Below are 16,124 nucleotides of genomic sequence, written 5' to 3'. Positions count from 1 at the left end.
ATGCAATGAGTGTGTTTTTTGTATTCTTTAAGCATGGTTTAAATGTGATAGATGTAAAAGCAAGCACTGAATTCAAAAGAATTTTTTCACAGGTGCACCTTAAATGAATTTGTGTTTAAGTGTATTTAAGTATAAAAATGCTATAGCAAACACGTGAAGAAAGTTATTTTAGCTTAATATTTTAGAATCAGGCCTGTAAGTAAGTTATAGTAAATGCTATATTTTATTTCTATAGTAAGTTTTATCTGTTATTAAGTAGTTTAAGTTGGGTTATCAATTAAGTGCCATTAAATGTCAAATACTGTTAAGGTTAAGTCCTGTTAAGTTTATCTCCTGTTAAGTTTAAGTGATTAAGTAAGTTAAGTTAGATCCTGTTAAGTTTGAGTGTTATTAAGTTTGGGTAAAGCTGGATTCTGTTTAGATTATGTTGGGTTTGAGGTATGTAGAATTTAAAGTCAGCTAAATTTTGTTATAGATAAGTTTTATTAGATTTAAGTGATTTTACATGTTTTGCAAATAAGTCTGCTATAATTAGTCTTGTTAGACTTCCCAGAGGATGAAGGAGTAACTGAAATTAACTTTATTTTAATAATTCCATTTAGTATATTTATTTTAGGCATAATTTCCTCAAAGCAGCTAATCTTGTAAATTACTTTCATATATTCTAAAATTCTTGGAGCATTAATTTATTGCTGCTTTCTAAGTCTGTATCTTCCAGAACACTTTTTTAAAAAAGTTATGAGTTTTCAAGTGACATCTTGTCTCCAATTGCAAAGGCTAATAATTCTCTGAATATGAATCAAATATTATTTCCTACTGGGAGCTGGAAGCCATACTCATTTGTTAGGAAGATTTGTTAAAGTTTTGCTCCAAGTGTTTCTATTAGATAAAAATAGGTCTTACATTGGTATTGATTGTCTGTGTCACAGAACACACCAGTAAAAAGATAAAAATGGAAAAAACCCTAAGCATCTTTTGTTTGCTGGGGTCCTATTTATTTGCAAAAAAGATACTACAGTAAGTCCTACTCCTTACTGGGAAATAGCTTTAGTTTCTCAGATCATGCTTTTACAGAAGTGTGCAAGTTAGTTATCTAGTGATCTCTGTTTATCAGTTTTAAAAATACGAGAATGACAAATGTTTGCCCTCTACTCTGTACTGGTGTCTCTGTCCTACTTGCTAGTCTGCTGTATGACATCTTTCTGTCAGTTCTGTAAATTTTAAGTTAAATATTTTAAGTGCTTTAAATGCATACTACTTTTTCACCACTCCAAATTAACAAAGGACTGAGAATCGCCCAGTTGATGCCATTTGAGCCAAATGACTAAAGGATTACAGACTGAAAACTGACTTTGAACCTTTCTGAGAGACCCATGAAAAAGGTGGATGTGATAATTTCAAGGACAGAAAGAATCATTTTCAGACTTTTTCACCTCCTCTCCAGGTTTGCATGAATGAAAACAGCTAACAGCTTTCTTTTCTTAGTCCAATTACCACCTGTTCGGCAATGCCTGATAAGGCCGTAACACGCCGTTGCCGGACGACCTGGGAATATAATTGGGAGTGGGCACTACGGAATGAGACAGAGCTAAACACTGCCTCAGCTTTAGACCTTTATGAATCTCATGAGCAGTAAATCTTAGCTTATTATCGGTGAGAGGTACAGTGTATTTTGAAAGGGGTTAAAGCTCAAAGTGCATCATATATAGCCTCGATAGGGTGTAGAAAACTGGTGCCTTTAACACAACATTCTGTTGTAGGTCCTATAAGAGGAGATCCCAATTAAGCATTAGATAACTGCATTAGAAGGTTACAAAGGTGTGGTCTTCAGGTGTCAGGAACAGTAAGGTTAAAAACTGAGAAAAAAAGAAGGTCAATATAAAAACACAGAAAAATAAAGTTCACTTTTATTATCTTGCTTAGTATAGTAGTAGCTGAAGAATTAAAGGTAGCACATTTTAGTCAACCTAGAGATAATGTATGGATAACACTTGCTAGAACAAGGCCATGGGTGTGAAGAGTTTGAAGGGATGTGTTGCATGAACTTATCTGATCATTCTGTATCTATTCATGCTAAGTTAAAAGAACTACTACTGGGGCTTAACAGCCTTAAGGAAGAAAAAGGATTGGGAATTGATGAATGGCTTAAAAGCTTAGGATTGGGTCCATGGTTAAGAAACCTTGTAATATATGCTATAGGGATATATTTCTCCCAAAGAAAAAAAACCGGGGGAAATGTTGGAGAGTTTTTCAAGAATGACTTGAAGAAAAGGGCCATGAGACATACAATTGAGAGAAAAGTAAAGGGAAAAAGTAAAGCAGTCCTAACGCAGTTCTCAGCCTTCTGATTTCTATAAACAATTAGACTCTCTTTATAAACAATGAAGTTCTCAGGCTGTCTTCCCATAACAAGAAGAACACCGTCTCTGGGAAAGGCTGGCACCCTGAGAACGGATGAAGAAGTTTTGGGAACTCTGGTTCTGTTTTTAATAAACAATTGTAGGTATTCTAAAACAAGAGGAGTGGTTAGAAGTTTCTCTGTTAGCCTATCATGAAATTGGATTACAGAATATGCATGAAGTTCGTTAACTTTGTTATTTAAGGTGATTGATTGATCAATAAAATTGGAGTTCGATGCATTAAAGGATGGTCGTCTCCCCTTCATCTCCAACACCTTAGGACTCTCCTGCCTTTTCCAAACACATGAGCGTTCGATTGGAAGCTGTTTTAGGCATCTCTCTTCGTCTTCTTGCAAAACACTCGGCAGACCTCCGTGCAACTTCTAGAACACGATGGGAGATGTTTTCTGTGCTGGCACAGTTTCTGCTCTCCAGATATAGTGGAAAAGCTTTTGGCAAAGATGTCGACGACAAGAGACGCTAAAGACGAAGGTACGATGCTCTCTGGACGTAAGAGCCGCTCCCGGGCGTCTTTCAGCAGAAGCCGCGCTGCGGAGAGCACTGTGACCGCCACAATCGTCCCCACACAAAGAAGCCGCTTCCTCGCCTCCGGGAGCCGGAGAGAGCGGCATTTTCGGAAAGGTGAAGAAGGAAGCTGCACAACACTGGGATTGTGAGTGCAGCTTGCCAACTGATAGAAAACAGTACCTTAGCACTCTCCTGCCTTTTCCAAACACATGAGCCTTCAATTGGAAGCTGTTTTAGGCAACTCTCTTCGTCTTCTTGCAAAAGACTCGGCAGACATCCGTGCAACTCCTAGAACACGATGGGAGATGTTTTCTGTGCTGGCAAAGTTTCTCCTTTCCAGACATATTCGCAAAGCTTTTAACTAAGGTGTCGACGACAAGAGACGCTAAAGACGAAGGTACGATGCTCTCCGGAGCTAAGAGGCGCTCCTGGGCATCTTTCAGCAGAAGCTGCGCTGCGGAGAGCGCTGTGACTGCCACAATCGTCTTTGCGCGAAGAAGCCGCTTCTTCACCTCCGGGTGCCGGGGAGATCGGCAGTTTAGGAAAGGTGAAGAAGGAAGCTGCACAACACTGCGATTTTGTGCGCAGCTTGCTAACTGATAGAAAACAGTACCTTAGCACTCTCCTGCCTTCTCCAAACACATGAGCATTCTATTAGAAGCCATTTAAGGCAACTCTCTTCGTCTTCTTGCAAAACACTTGGCAGACCGCCCTGCAACTTCTAGAACACGATGGGAGATGTTTTCTGTGCTGGCAAAGTTTCTCTAACCCAGACATAGAGGAAAAGCGTTTGACTAAGATGTAGACGCCGAGAGACACTAAAGACGAAGGTACGATGCGCTCCGGAACTCAGAGCCGCTCCTGGGTGTCCTTCCGCAGAAGCCGCGCTGGGAGAGCACTGTGACCGGCACAATCGTCTTTGCGCGAAGAAGCCCCTTCTTCGCCTCTGGGAGCCGGAGGGAGCGGCAGCTTCGGAAAGGCAAAGAAGGAAGCTGCACAACTCTGGAATTGTGTGCGCAGCTTGCACACTGATAGAAAACAGTACCTTAGCACTCTCCTGCCTTTTCCTATCACATGAGCATTCGATTGGAAGCTGTTTTAGGAATCGCTCTTCGTCTTCTTGCAAAACACACGGCAGACCTCTGTGCAACTTCTAGAACATGATGGGAGAGGTTTTCTGTGCTGACACAGTTTCTCCTTTCCAGATATAGGGGAAAAGCTTTTGCTTAAATGTCGACGACAAGAGACGCTAAAGACGAAGGTACGATGCTCTCCAGAGCTGTGAGCCGATCCCAGGCGTCTTTCGGCAGAAGCCGCACTGCGGACAGCACTGCGGCCACCACAATCGTCTTTGCGCGAAGAAGTCGCTTCTTCCCCTCAGGGAGCCAGAGGGAGCGGCAGCTTCGGAAAGGTGAAGAAGGAAGCTGCACAACTCTGGGATTGAGTGCGCAACTTGCCAACTGATAGAAAACAGTACCTTAGCACTCTCCTGCCTTTTCCAAACACATGAGCATTCGATTGGAAGCTGTCTTAGGCAACTCTGTTGGTCTTCTTGCAAAACACTCGGCAGACCTCCGTGCAACTTCTAGAACACGATGGGAGATGTTTTCTGTGCTGGCACAGTTTCTCCTTGCCAGACATAGTGGAAAAGCTTTTGGCTAAGATGTAGACGACAAGAGATGCCAAAGGCTGTTGCGGTGTGTTTTTAAGTTTCTCAGTTTGCTCCTCCATTTTTTATATGTTCCCCCTCTGTTCACTATAAATGGTTCCTCCCTTCCCAGTTTTCCCGCCACTATTGCCCTGACTGTTGAGTTACAATGGTTACCCCTGCCCCCTTTTAGTTGCCAATCTCCTAAGATACATAATTGCTCCTCCCTTATCCCACCATATAAGTAAAGTTTTCCTCCTCCCTGGGCCCAGTCAATCACCCCCCACTCCTCCCAGGTTTCGAGAACCTCCTTCTCCTTGGGGGTTGTGGTTGGCTAGTGTCCTGGGGCCCCTCCTCTACTTCATGTTTAGTGGATATGTTCTTATGTCAGTTTTGTTATGTACCTCCCCACATGTTCCCCGATTGCTTAGCTGGGCTTCCCTCCCGTCTCCACCCCTTCCCTTTAAAACTAGGTCTCTCCCCGTGTTCGGCGCCATTTGCTGTGGGTTTGTCCATCTGTTGGTTGCCCTTTGCTGCCTGGGGGCTCTTCAATAAACCGACGTTTCACCCCCAGCAAGTGGTCGCCTCCTCACTCGTCTCGTCCTGCGTGAACCCAAGTCCGCAATCCAGCCCAGCCCGAGGCCACGACGCCAAGGGGGGCTGGCTTCTGATGCGTAGGGGCGTCGGCCTTCTTACCCCGTCTGCTAGTTGGATTTAGAGCCGCGTACGCCCTCGCGCAGTCTCCCGCCCAACGTGGGGCCTGAGGAAGTGGACATTTTACCACGGACCGGACCCTGCAGCATTGGGATTTACTTACCCTCTGGACGCCGGACTACCCCAGGTGGTGGCAGGCCCCGTTATAGGGGCAGCGCTCCCTGGGGATTGGAGTTGGGACTCCTCGCACCCTCAGAGGACGACTCCCGAGACGAGGACCCTCGCCTGGTTTTTCTTTGTCGCCGCTGCAGGATTGGAAAGTTCGGACCCCGACCTGGGGACTCTCCGGCTTCCCCTCTGCCCTTTTACCTTTCCCTAGGGGTACATGCCCTGCGTTGGGGACCTACCCCCTGCCTTCTCTCCTTGAGGTTTTTCCTCACCCCCGTGCCGTTTTTGTTTTCTCTTCCCTGTGGGTGCCGGATTTCCCCAGACGTGGGGCCCGGACCAATCACCCAGTCTCCTTCTTTCCCTCCGGCTGCATACCCAGACTTTGGGGCAGTGGGGGGAGCAGGGGTCGGCGGCGAGCGGCTCACTGTTTAAGTTCTCGTTGTTCTCCAGGCGAGTGGTTGGGTCATCTGAGGATTTTCCCCCTTTCTAGTGGCAGCAGTTCCTGCTCTAGAAAGGTTCCATGGGTGCAGGCTTGGGAAAATCCCAGAAGGAGGTTTATTATGTTGTGAAGGGTTTGTTGCTTGGGGGTGGTCAGAAGGCCCCCGAGCAGGAGTTAAAATGTTTAGTCAAGTGGGTATTTTCTACGTTCCCATAGGTCTCCCCAGAACTTGTAAAACAGCCACGGTTTTGGGCAGCCATTGTGGCAAAATTAGAAGAGGCCATAAATTCCGGGGAGACAAAACTGGCCACCGTGGCGTATTGGGCGCGCAGAGTGTGTGCGACACTCCGCGCGTCTGGGGAGCCTAAGAAAAGTCCCCCAGGTTCTGGTTTGTCCCCTCGTTCTCCTCGTTCAGTTGCCCTTGCCCCTCAAACCTTTCCCTCGTCCCGTAGGCAGGAGCACTCGAGGGGGATTTTGAAGGCCGACCAGAGGCAGGGGGTCCATCCTGCCCCTGCTCCCCCTCGACCTGCTCGGCCTCCCCCTTTGAGGAGCCCTGGCCAGGCTCCTTCTCTTCCCTTACCCTCTACCCCGGTCCCCAAGTCCCCGGTTTCAAACCCCAAAGTTGTTCGGTTTTGCGAAGACCTTCAAAAGGGCTCCCTTGGAGCCCGAGATGGCGGTGGCCACGCGGCCGTTCCCGCCAGGGCTCTTTCCTCTTCTCCTAACCCTTTCCTCCCTGATGCCAACCCCTTCCTTCCCCTGGACCCAACCTCTTTTTCGGTTGTCCCTCCCTCATATCTTCCCTCTGCCCCTTCCATTTCTCCGCCCTCTGATCCTCCATCGGCTCCTCTCCAGGTTCCTCCCCCGGTTCAGCCTAGCCTTCTGTTAACTCCTCCCCTGCTCCACCTTCATACTCTGCTCCGCCTCTGAACTCCATCAAGGAGGCGGAGAGGGGTGGTGTTCCCCATTGCCAGACCCTGCCTCAACCTCCTCCAATTCCGGTTCCCACGCTCCCCCTTCCGGTTCTCACGCCTTGTGTTCCGGGGGTGGGGGGGGGGTGGATGACAGGAAGCAGGGGCAGGCGCCTTTATTGGAACCCGTTCCGGTTATGTACCACCTCAGCGGGGAGGGGAGCCCTCAGGCCCAGTGGGTGCCTTTAGCACAGGTCCGGATTAAGGAACTGTGCAAGGCACAGAAGGACTACTCCCGGGGGTCGGAGTGCTTCCGGGGTATGCTCTGGAATGCCCTTGCACAGGGAGATCTGGTGCTGTCGGACCTGAGGGCCCTCTTCTCCAGTTTAACAAGACCCATGGAGTTTAGGGTCTGGGTGGGGGAATGGAGGAGGGAGATAGTGGAGGTTCTCCCGATTCTTTGGGGGAATCCTTCAATGTCTCATGACGCGGACCTTTGGTAATCTCCCAAGAACATCTTTTGGGCGAGGGACAGTGGGCAGAGGGGGCAGCTCAAGCAAAGGCCTTGTTCCCGCCTCAGCTTGTAGAGACCGCTAAGGCAGCAGAGCGGGCCTTTTATAAGCTAGAGGTGGTGACCTCCCAATGGGAGGACGATGAAGTCCGGCAGGGGCCGCAAGAGCCTTACATGGTCTTTATCGAGCGCCTCTACCGATACGTGGAGGCGCAGGCGACCGGGGACGATGACAGGGAGAAGATGCTCCATAGGATGGCGTATAGCAACGCCAACCCGGAGTGTGGGAAGGCCATCCGGATTCTCCCTCGAAGTCCCCGGCCCACGGTGGAGGCCATGATAGAGGCCGTGGTAGGCCAGGTCTCCTTAACATCACGGCCTAAAAGAGCTTCAGTGGTCTTTGCAGATGGCCCTGAGCCGGACTTCTTTGATATAGAAGCTGCCCCCATTGCCGGACCCACAACACCCCGGTCCGGCAGAAGATCAACGGCCACCCACCCCTGCCACCTCTGTGGCAAGACAGGGCATTGGATGCCCCAATGCCAGATGCGATTAGATTATTTAGAGTATAGAAGGAGGCGGGAAAGGGAGGAGAGTAAGGGCACAAAAAACTAGGCCCGGAGCGCAGCCCCTCCCTGCGCGAAGACAAAAATGCGGCAGGTCACTTAACAACAAGCGGGGAGGGAGGAGACGAGAGAGAGCCGCCTACATTTGCTTTGCAGGACTTGACTTCTTTATCGGATATGACTACACCAACCTGTGGTACTGTACCTGCGCTTAACACCATGTCCTCTGTTTCCCCCTACAGGCTGCAGCTAACTAGGGACTTTTATCTCCCTAGTAGTGACATCCAGCTGGTGTCTGTCGACCTGCAACACCCGGGTCACTGGAGGAAACTTGGATGTTGCAGGTGGACCGTCGTCGGGGACACAAAGCACACACCGCGAGACATTCACATCGTCCCTGGTCTGGTAACTACCGACCGGGACCGTTTCGCGGTAGGGCTGTACTGTGTCCGACCCCCACTCTTCCTCCCTAAGGGACAGATCATTGCCCAGGCTATTCCGGTTCCAGATAAAGATCATTGGAAGAACTCCATGGAGAGGACATCGCCTCCGACAGTAGCCTGGGCACAGCTGGTGGGGAGGGAGAAGCCCTGCCTGACTTGTCAGATCTCGTTGGGCGGGGGCAAAAAGATCGTGAGGGGTCTTTTGGACACGGGTGCGGATGTGACGATCATTCCCTCTCGGGAGTGGCCATCACATTGGGACTTGCAAAGCGCTGCGGGCACGATCTCAGGTGTTGGGGGCCTTCAATTGGCCAATCAATCTAAGAGCATTGTGCAAATTAAGGGGCCCGACGGGCAATTGGCCTCTATACGCCTGTTCGTTTTAGATTACACCGAGCCTCTCTGGGGAAGGGACCTACTAGCCCAGTGTGGAGCCAGAATTGACCTCCCAAAGGCTCCCCAGGTTTTTCGGGCAGTGGCCACTGAGGAGCGCCAGACCTGGAAGCTGAATTGGCTGTCAGATGAACCAGTACAGGTCTTGCAGTGGCCACTCAACAAGCAAAAATTAAAAGCGCTCAATGAGCTCGTTCAGGAGCAGTTACTGAAAGGCAACCTGGTGGAGACAATGTCACCTTGGAACTCCCCAGTGTTTGTCATTAAGAAGCCTAATAAGGACAAGTGGTGGCTCCTGACCGACCTCCGCCAAATTAACGAACAAATAATGGGCATGGGTCCTCTTCAGCCAGGGATGCCCTCCCCAGCAATGCTCCCCCAAAATTGGAATTTGGCAGTTATAGATATAAAAGATTGTTTTTTCCAGATTCCCCTGCACCCAGACGATGCCCCGCGCTTTGCGTTCACGGTTCCGTCCATCAACCGTGAGTCCCCAGCCAAGCGCTATCATTGGCGGGTGCTTCCGCAGGGCATGAAGAACAGCCATGTGATCTGCCAATGGTATGTCGCTTCGCTGCTGTCACCCATACGTACAGCCCTCGGGGATGCCGTCATCATCCACCACTACATGGACGACATCCTCGTGTGTGCGCCCGACCACAGTCTGCTTGCCCATGCGCTTGACCTGACAACCAATGCGTTGGTTGCTGCAGGGTTCGAGCTCCAGCAGGACAAAATTCAGCGGATGCCACCTTGGAAATACCTGGGCCTTGAAATCACAAAGCGGACCATTGTTCCGCAGAAATTGGCTATTAGGACGAAAGTCCAGACCCTAGCGGATGTCCATCAACTGTGTGGGTCTTTAAATTGGGTGAGACCCTGGCTGGGCATTTCACCCGAGGACCTAGCCCCCCTTTTCAATTTGTTGAAAGGGGGAGAGGGGCTGAGTTCCCCTAGGGCTCTCACCCCAGAGGCAGAGGTGGCCTTGGAGAAGATACAGAAAGTTATTTCGGCCAGGCAGGCCCACCGTTACCATCCGGGCCTGCCCTTCAAATTTATTATACTGGGAAAATTGCCACACCTCCATGGCATGATACACCAGTGGGACACCAGTGCAAAGGACCAGGGGCTGGGTGACCCCCTCTTAATTATAGAGTGGGTGTTCCTCAGCCACCATCGGTCCAAAAGAATGACACGGCCACAGGAGTTGGTAGCCGAACTGATCCTCAAAGCAAGATCGAGGATCAGGGAGCTGGCGGGGTGTGATTTCGCATGCATACATATCCCAATTATATTAGAATCGGGACAACTTACATTAAAGACCTTTGAAGAACTGCTGCAAACTAATGAATACCGGCAGTTTGCACTAGATAGCTACACTGGGAGCATGGCAGTAGATCGGCCGGCCCACAAATTATTCAATTTGGAGTTTAAATTATTGCTGAGAAAGGTTCAGAGCAGGAAGCCGCTGGATGCCTTGACAGTTTTCACAGACGTGTCTGGAGCATCCCACAAGTCAGTGATGTCTTGGAAGGATCCTCAGACTAAGCAGTGGGAGACTGATGTTGTTGTTGTGGAGGGCTCTCTACAAGTTGCTGAGTTGGACGCAGTCGTCAGGGCATTCCAGAGGTTCCCTGGGCCTTTTAATTTGGTTACAGATTCTGCGTATGTCGCAGGTGTAGTGTCTCGAGCTGAGTCTGCGGTTCTTCAAGAGGTAACCAACAAAAGATTATTTGAGTTTCTTAAAAGGCTCGTCGAGCTAGTCTCCTGTGGAAGGGGCTAGCAGCGGGCCTGTTAGCTAAAGGAGCGAGAAGTAAGAAGAAGAAGAAGCTGATAAGGAACTTTCTCCAAGGCCGTAACCAAGGAGATCGAGAGAAGGAAGATAAGAGCATTCTGCAGCTGGATCAAGCATTTTTAGAAAGTTAGGTGGAGTCAGAGTAACTTTTCACCAGTGGCATGGTATTGAATTATTGTGGCGAATAGCTAAGGTAGAGGAAGGGTAAACAACTGGAAAGTGTATAAAAGATCAGCCATTTTCATTAATAAACTGTTGCCAAGTGTTACCAACTGAGACTGCTTGTGGTCTCTGCTTTGTGTCGTGACCGCCTCGACTGCGACATTTTGGAGACGCCGACGTGATAAGAACATAGTCGGTGGGGGCCCATACGGGGTCCTAGCAATTGGCAACCCTGACCCACTGGGACGTAGTGGGGGAGGCGGCGTTGGTGCAGCTGAGAGTGGCAGGTGGAAGCCACAGGGAGGTCCGGACCTGATTCCCTCCAATCAAGACACCTGGAAGTAGGTGAGCCACCAACTAGTAATAATGGGACAAAATTTATCTAAAGAGGAAGAAAGTGTTCTGTCTACATGGAAAGTTTTGTTAAGAAATAAGGGAATTAATACGTCAGATTATGAGCTTCGTAATATATTGCTGTGGGCTAAATCACAGAATTTTGGCACTGATCCCAACACAGCATTTAGTGTTAAGGCATGGAAGAAAGTCGGGGACAGACTTTGGCAAGTTATTCGAGCGGGAGATAAAACAGCTGTTGATTTAGCAGTAACCTGGAACTCGCTCTTTGAGGCTTTAAAGGAATGGAGAATAGAGAGAGAAACGGAGCAAGATGCGGACGAAGAGTTGGGGCTGATACCTGACGGGGGGGCTGAGGCAGAGGGGGCCTCTGAGGTAGAAGGGGGCTCTGATGGGGAACTTGGTGAAGAAAGTTCGGATGCCATGGGAGTTACCTGGCATGCTGCCAAAGCTTCTGGGAAAGCTGCCAAAGCTTCTGGGAAAGCTGCCGAAACTTCTGGGCAACCTGCCCTAGCTTCTTCTTATCAGACTCCTAAGCCTCCTTATCTCACACCTGCGCAGCAGCTCGTGATGGTGCCTGTATATACCACACCGCTACGCCAGTTAGCTGAAATGTCTTTAGCAGAGAGAAAGGTCCAGCCATCTGCCCCCCTGCTTCCCTCCTCTCTGGTCCAGCCGTCTGCCCCCCCGCTCCCCTCTGAGTGGCTTGAACAACCTGCAAGGCTGTATCCTCCTTTACCTGACAGTGACAGCAACAGTGAGTCAAGTGATGAGTCGCCCGCAGTAACACCTGAGTTGGGGCAGGGAGCTCTGGTCTCTTCATCTCCTAAGAGCTCTAGTCTTACTGCCCCATGGACTTTGCCTCCGTGCCAAGTCACTGTGCTTCCTCGACACCCTCAGGAGTTTTGGGAATTTGTTAGGAGGAAAGCAGTTGAAGAAAAGAACTGGGACATCATAGAAAGGTTAGGTGCTCCAAGAGTACCTCAGGAGAACAGTGCCATTGCAAATGTTGCTTGTGATAACCCTATGGCTTTTCCAGTTTTCAAAGCAGCTCCTGGAACAGGACAGAACGACAGTCATCATGTCTTCGCCTGGAGGGTTGTGCAAGACCTCCAATCGAAAGTAGCTCAATATGGTATTAATTCCTCAGAGGTAATGCAATTAATGCGTGTTATTAATGCAGATTTGCTTGCACCTTATGACATCACTCATCTTGCTACAATTCTATTTCAGCCAGTACAATATGGTGTATTTCAAGAAACTTGGAGGCAAGTGGCTGAGGGCACAGCTTTAACAAATATGCAGTTGCCTCAACACGACCCTCGTCATGCTGTGGGTGTTGATGCCCTAATGGGCTCTGGGCCTTTTGCTAATCCAGATTTACAGGCAAGGTGGGATCCTTCGAGTTTGGCACAAGCTCAGCAAATTGGCATGAGTGCCTTAACTAAAACAATGGAAATGGCAGCTCCAAAGCAGAAATATGTTACTATACAACAAGGAATGAGAGAACCATTTTTGCAGTTTGTAGAAAAACTTGCTGCCGCTATTGAGAAACAAGTAGATGATGAAACTTTGCGAGACAAATTGTGTGTACAATTGGCTAAAGAAAATGCAAACCCAGATTGCAGAAAGATTATTGATACTTTGCCTGGGGAACCCACCTTGTCTGAAATGGTTACTGCTTGCTCGAAAGTTGGTTCAGTCGAGCATAAAATGGCAGCTCTTGCTGCAGTGTTAAGACCTTCAGCGAAGTGTTATAATTGTGGACAACAAGGGCACGTAAAGTCACAATGTACTGTCCAGAAAACAACATTTAGGCCAAGGGCAAGCAGCGATATTGTATGCAACCGTTGTGCTAAATCTGGGTACTATGCTAAGCAATGCAGAAGTAAATATCATGCAAATGGTCAGCTATTGCCGGGAAACCCAAAGAGGAGCGCGAAGGGGCGCGTGGGGAAACAAATACCCCAACAACCACAACAGCAAATGCGGGCCTTCCCAGCCCTGCAAAGCTACCCATTTGCGAACAATTCTCAGGGGCAACAAGCGGGTCCGCAGGGATTGATATACCCACCGCTGACACAGTAACTATTTTAACAAAAGAAATATGTAAAGTCCCTCTTGATGCCTATGGTCCGATAGGACGGGGATTGAGTGCGTTTTTGATAGGGAGATCAAGTACTACACTTAGAGGTATTCATGTGCATCTAGGGCTTATTGATGCTGATTATTTAGGGCAGATTCATGCTATGGTATCTATTGATGACCCTCCTGTCACTATTCAGAAAGGAACTTGCATTGCTCAACTTGTACCTTTTGTGAGTTCTGTTCCAAATGCAGTGGACTGAAGTCGTGGCACAGGAAGCTTTGGATCGACAGGAGTACCTCAAGTGTTTTGGACTGAGAAAGTAACAGAGAGCCGTCCAGAAAAGACATGCACTCTCACCGCCAGTGGATGTCATCCAGCAACTATATCAGTAACAGGTTTGATTTACACTGGAGCAGATGTCACAATACTCTCACGACTTTGCTGGCCTCAATCGTGGCCTCTCACTCATGCAAGTTTTGGACTCCTGGGGTTGGGTGGTGCTACAACAAGTGGCCTGTCAGCCATTGTAATTAATGTGAAACATCCTGATGGCCAACAAGCTAACATCAGACCCTATGTTGCCGATGCTCCTCAAAGTTTGTGGAGACGAGATTGTTTATCTCAATGGGGTGTCAAAATTACTACGGATTTTTAATGGGGGCCACTGTGTTGCAGGGCATTGAACGTCCAGTTGTACCCCTGACATGGTTGACAGATAAGCCTGTCTGGGTTTGCCAGTGGCCCCTGACTACTGAAAAGCTTACTGCCCTGCAAGAATTAGTTACAGAACAATTGCTAGCAGGACACATTGAGGAATCATTCAGTCCCTGGAACACCCCCGTTTTTGTAATAAAAAAGAAATCGGGAAAATGGAGACTTTTACATGATTTACGGCAGATAAATGCTGTAATGGCAACAATGGGAGCTTTGCAACCAGGCCTTCCTACACCCACGATGATTCCACAAGAATGGCAAATAGTTGTCATTGATCTAAAAGATGGTTTCTTCACTATTCCATTGGCTGAGCAGGACAAAGAAAAATTCGCTTTTACGGTGCCTTCTATAAATCATGCTGAACCTCATAAAAGATATCAATGGAAGGTACTCCCACAAGGCATGAAAAATTCGCCAACTATTTGTCAATGGTTTGTGGCACAGGCCTTGTCAAAAGTGCGGGAGCAATTTAAAAACTGCTACTGCTATCATTACATGGATGATATCTTGTTGGCATCTGACAACAAACAACAGTTGTCAGCTCTTAAACAATGTGCCGTGACAAATTTGAAAGACTTTGGTTTGATCATTGCTCCAGAGAAAGTGCAGAAACACATGCCTTGGAAATACCTAGGTATGTTGGTGACCAACACTCAAGTTATGCCTCAACCTGTAAAGTTAGACATTGATGTCAAAACTGCTACTGATGTACAGAAATTGGTTGGTTTAATAGGTTGGATTCGATCATATTTAGGCATAACTAATCATCAGATGCAACCATTGTTTGATCTGCTTTCAGGCATCACTTCCTCCACTGATGAGAGGCAATTGACCTCAGCGGCAAAAAAGACCCTAGAAGAAGTTGAATTAGCCCTAGCACACAAATTTGTTAACAGGATAGATCCCTCTGTTGGTGTTCAATTGTTTATTTTGAAAGACCATGAAATACCATGTGGAATACTGTGCCAATGGAATGATAATTGGGAAGATAAATTGCATATTCTGGAATGGATATTTTTATCTTTCAGATCTCGGAAAACAGCTCCAGGACTTTATGAGCTCTTTGCAGATATTATCATCAAGGGTCGCAGGCGTTGTCATGAGATTTTGGGACAGGACCCTGTGACCATTGTGATACCTGTGCAACAGTGGTATTTTGAATGGTGCTTTCAAAATAATCATGAATTGCAATCTGCCTTATCTTGTTTTACAGGCCAAATCTCGTATCACTTGCCTTCTCATCCTGTTCTAACACTGACTAAAGAGATTCCTTTTGAAGGCAAGCAAATTTGTTCTCCCGTTCCAGTGGAAGGTATAACGGTTTTTACAGATGGGTCCGGGAAAACCGGAAAAGCAGCTGTGGCTTGGAGAAAGGATGATCACTGGGAATATCAGACAGTGATTCAGCAGGGATCTCCTCAACTGGTTGAACTTTCTGCTGTTCTTTTGGCTTTTATTTTGTTTCCTGGTTCTGTAAACATAGTTACTGATTCAGTTTATGTTGCCAATTTGGTTAAGCATTTAGATCAAGCAGTATTGTATAATATTCAAGAGAAACCATTGTTTACTATATTAGTGAAGTTGTGGACAGTTATTGGTGCTCGAAAACATTCTTACTTTATCATGCACATTCGCAGCCATACATCATTACCGGGATTTTTTGCTGAAGGCAATGCCTATGTAGACTCTTTAGTAGCTGCTGCTGCAATCAAAACTGTACCCAATGTGTTGCAGCAGGCAATTTTATCCCATCAATTTTTTCATCAGAATGCTCAAGCTTTACAGCAGCAATTCAAATTGTCTACTGCCGAAGCAAAATCTATTCTTTCCTCTTGTCCCGACTGTCATATGACTCATGTCACTCAGTATTATGGTACCAACCCTAGAGGTCTTTCTGCGTTAGAAGAATGGCAAACTGATGTTACAGAAATGCCAGAATTTGGTCGCTTTAAGTATGTTCATGTTACAGTTGATACTTTTTCTCACGCAATGGTTGCTTCAGCATTCACAGGAGAGAAAACTCGAGATGCTATTCGTCATTTTTATCATGCCTTTTCTATTCTAGGTGTTCCGTGTCATGTAAAAACAGATAACGGCCCAGCATATGCTTCGCAGAAAATGCAAGCATTCTTTCGTGCTTGGGGCATTGAGCATTCAACAGGTATTCCACATGTCCCCACGGGCCAAGCAATTATTGAAAGAGCTCACGGACTTCTTAAACGTCAGGTTCAAAAACAAAAAGGGGGAATGCAACAGGAGTCACCTCAAGTGAGATTAGATAAAGCTGTTTATGTGTTAAACTTCTTGCGTCCCCTACCTGACTCAGTTATCTCCAATCTTTTGCCATTTTTCT

Source organism: Melozone crissalis, unplaced genomic scaffold (assembly GCF_028551555.1).
Source record: "Melozone crissalis strain CALT ecotype California unplaced genomic scaffold, PUWL_Pcris_2 ptg000105l_1, whole genome shotgun sequence".
Lineage (NCBI taxonomy): Eukaryota > Metazoa > Chordata > Aves > Passeriformes > Passerellidae > Melozone > Melozone crissalis.
The sequence above is the reverse complement of the archived record's forward strand: the minus strand, read 5'-3'. Positions refer to the sequence as shown.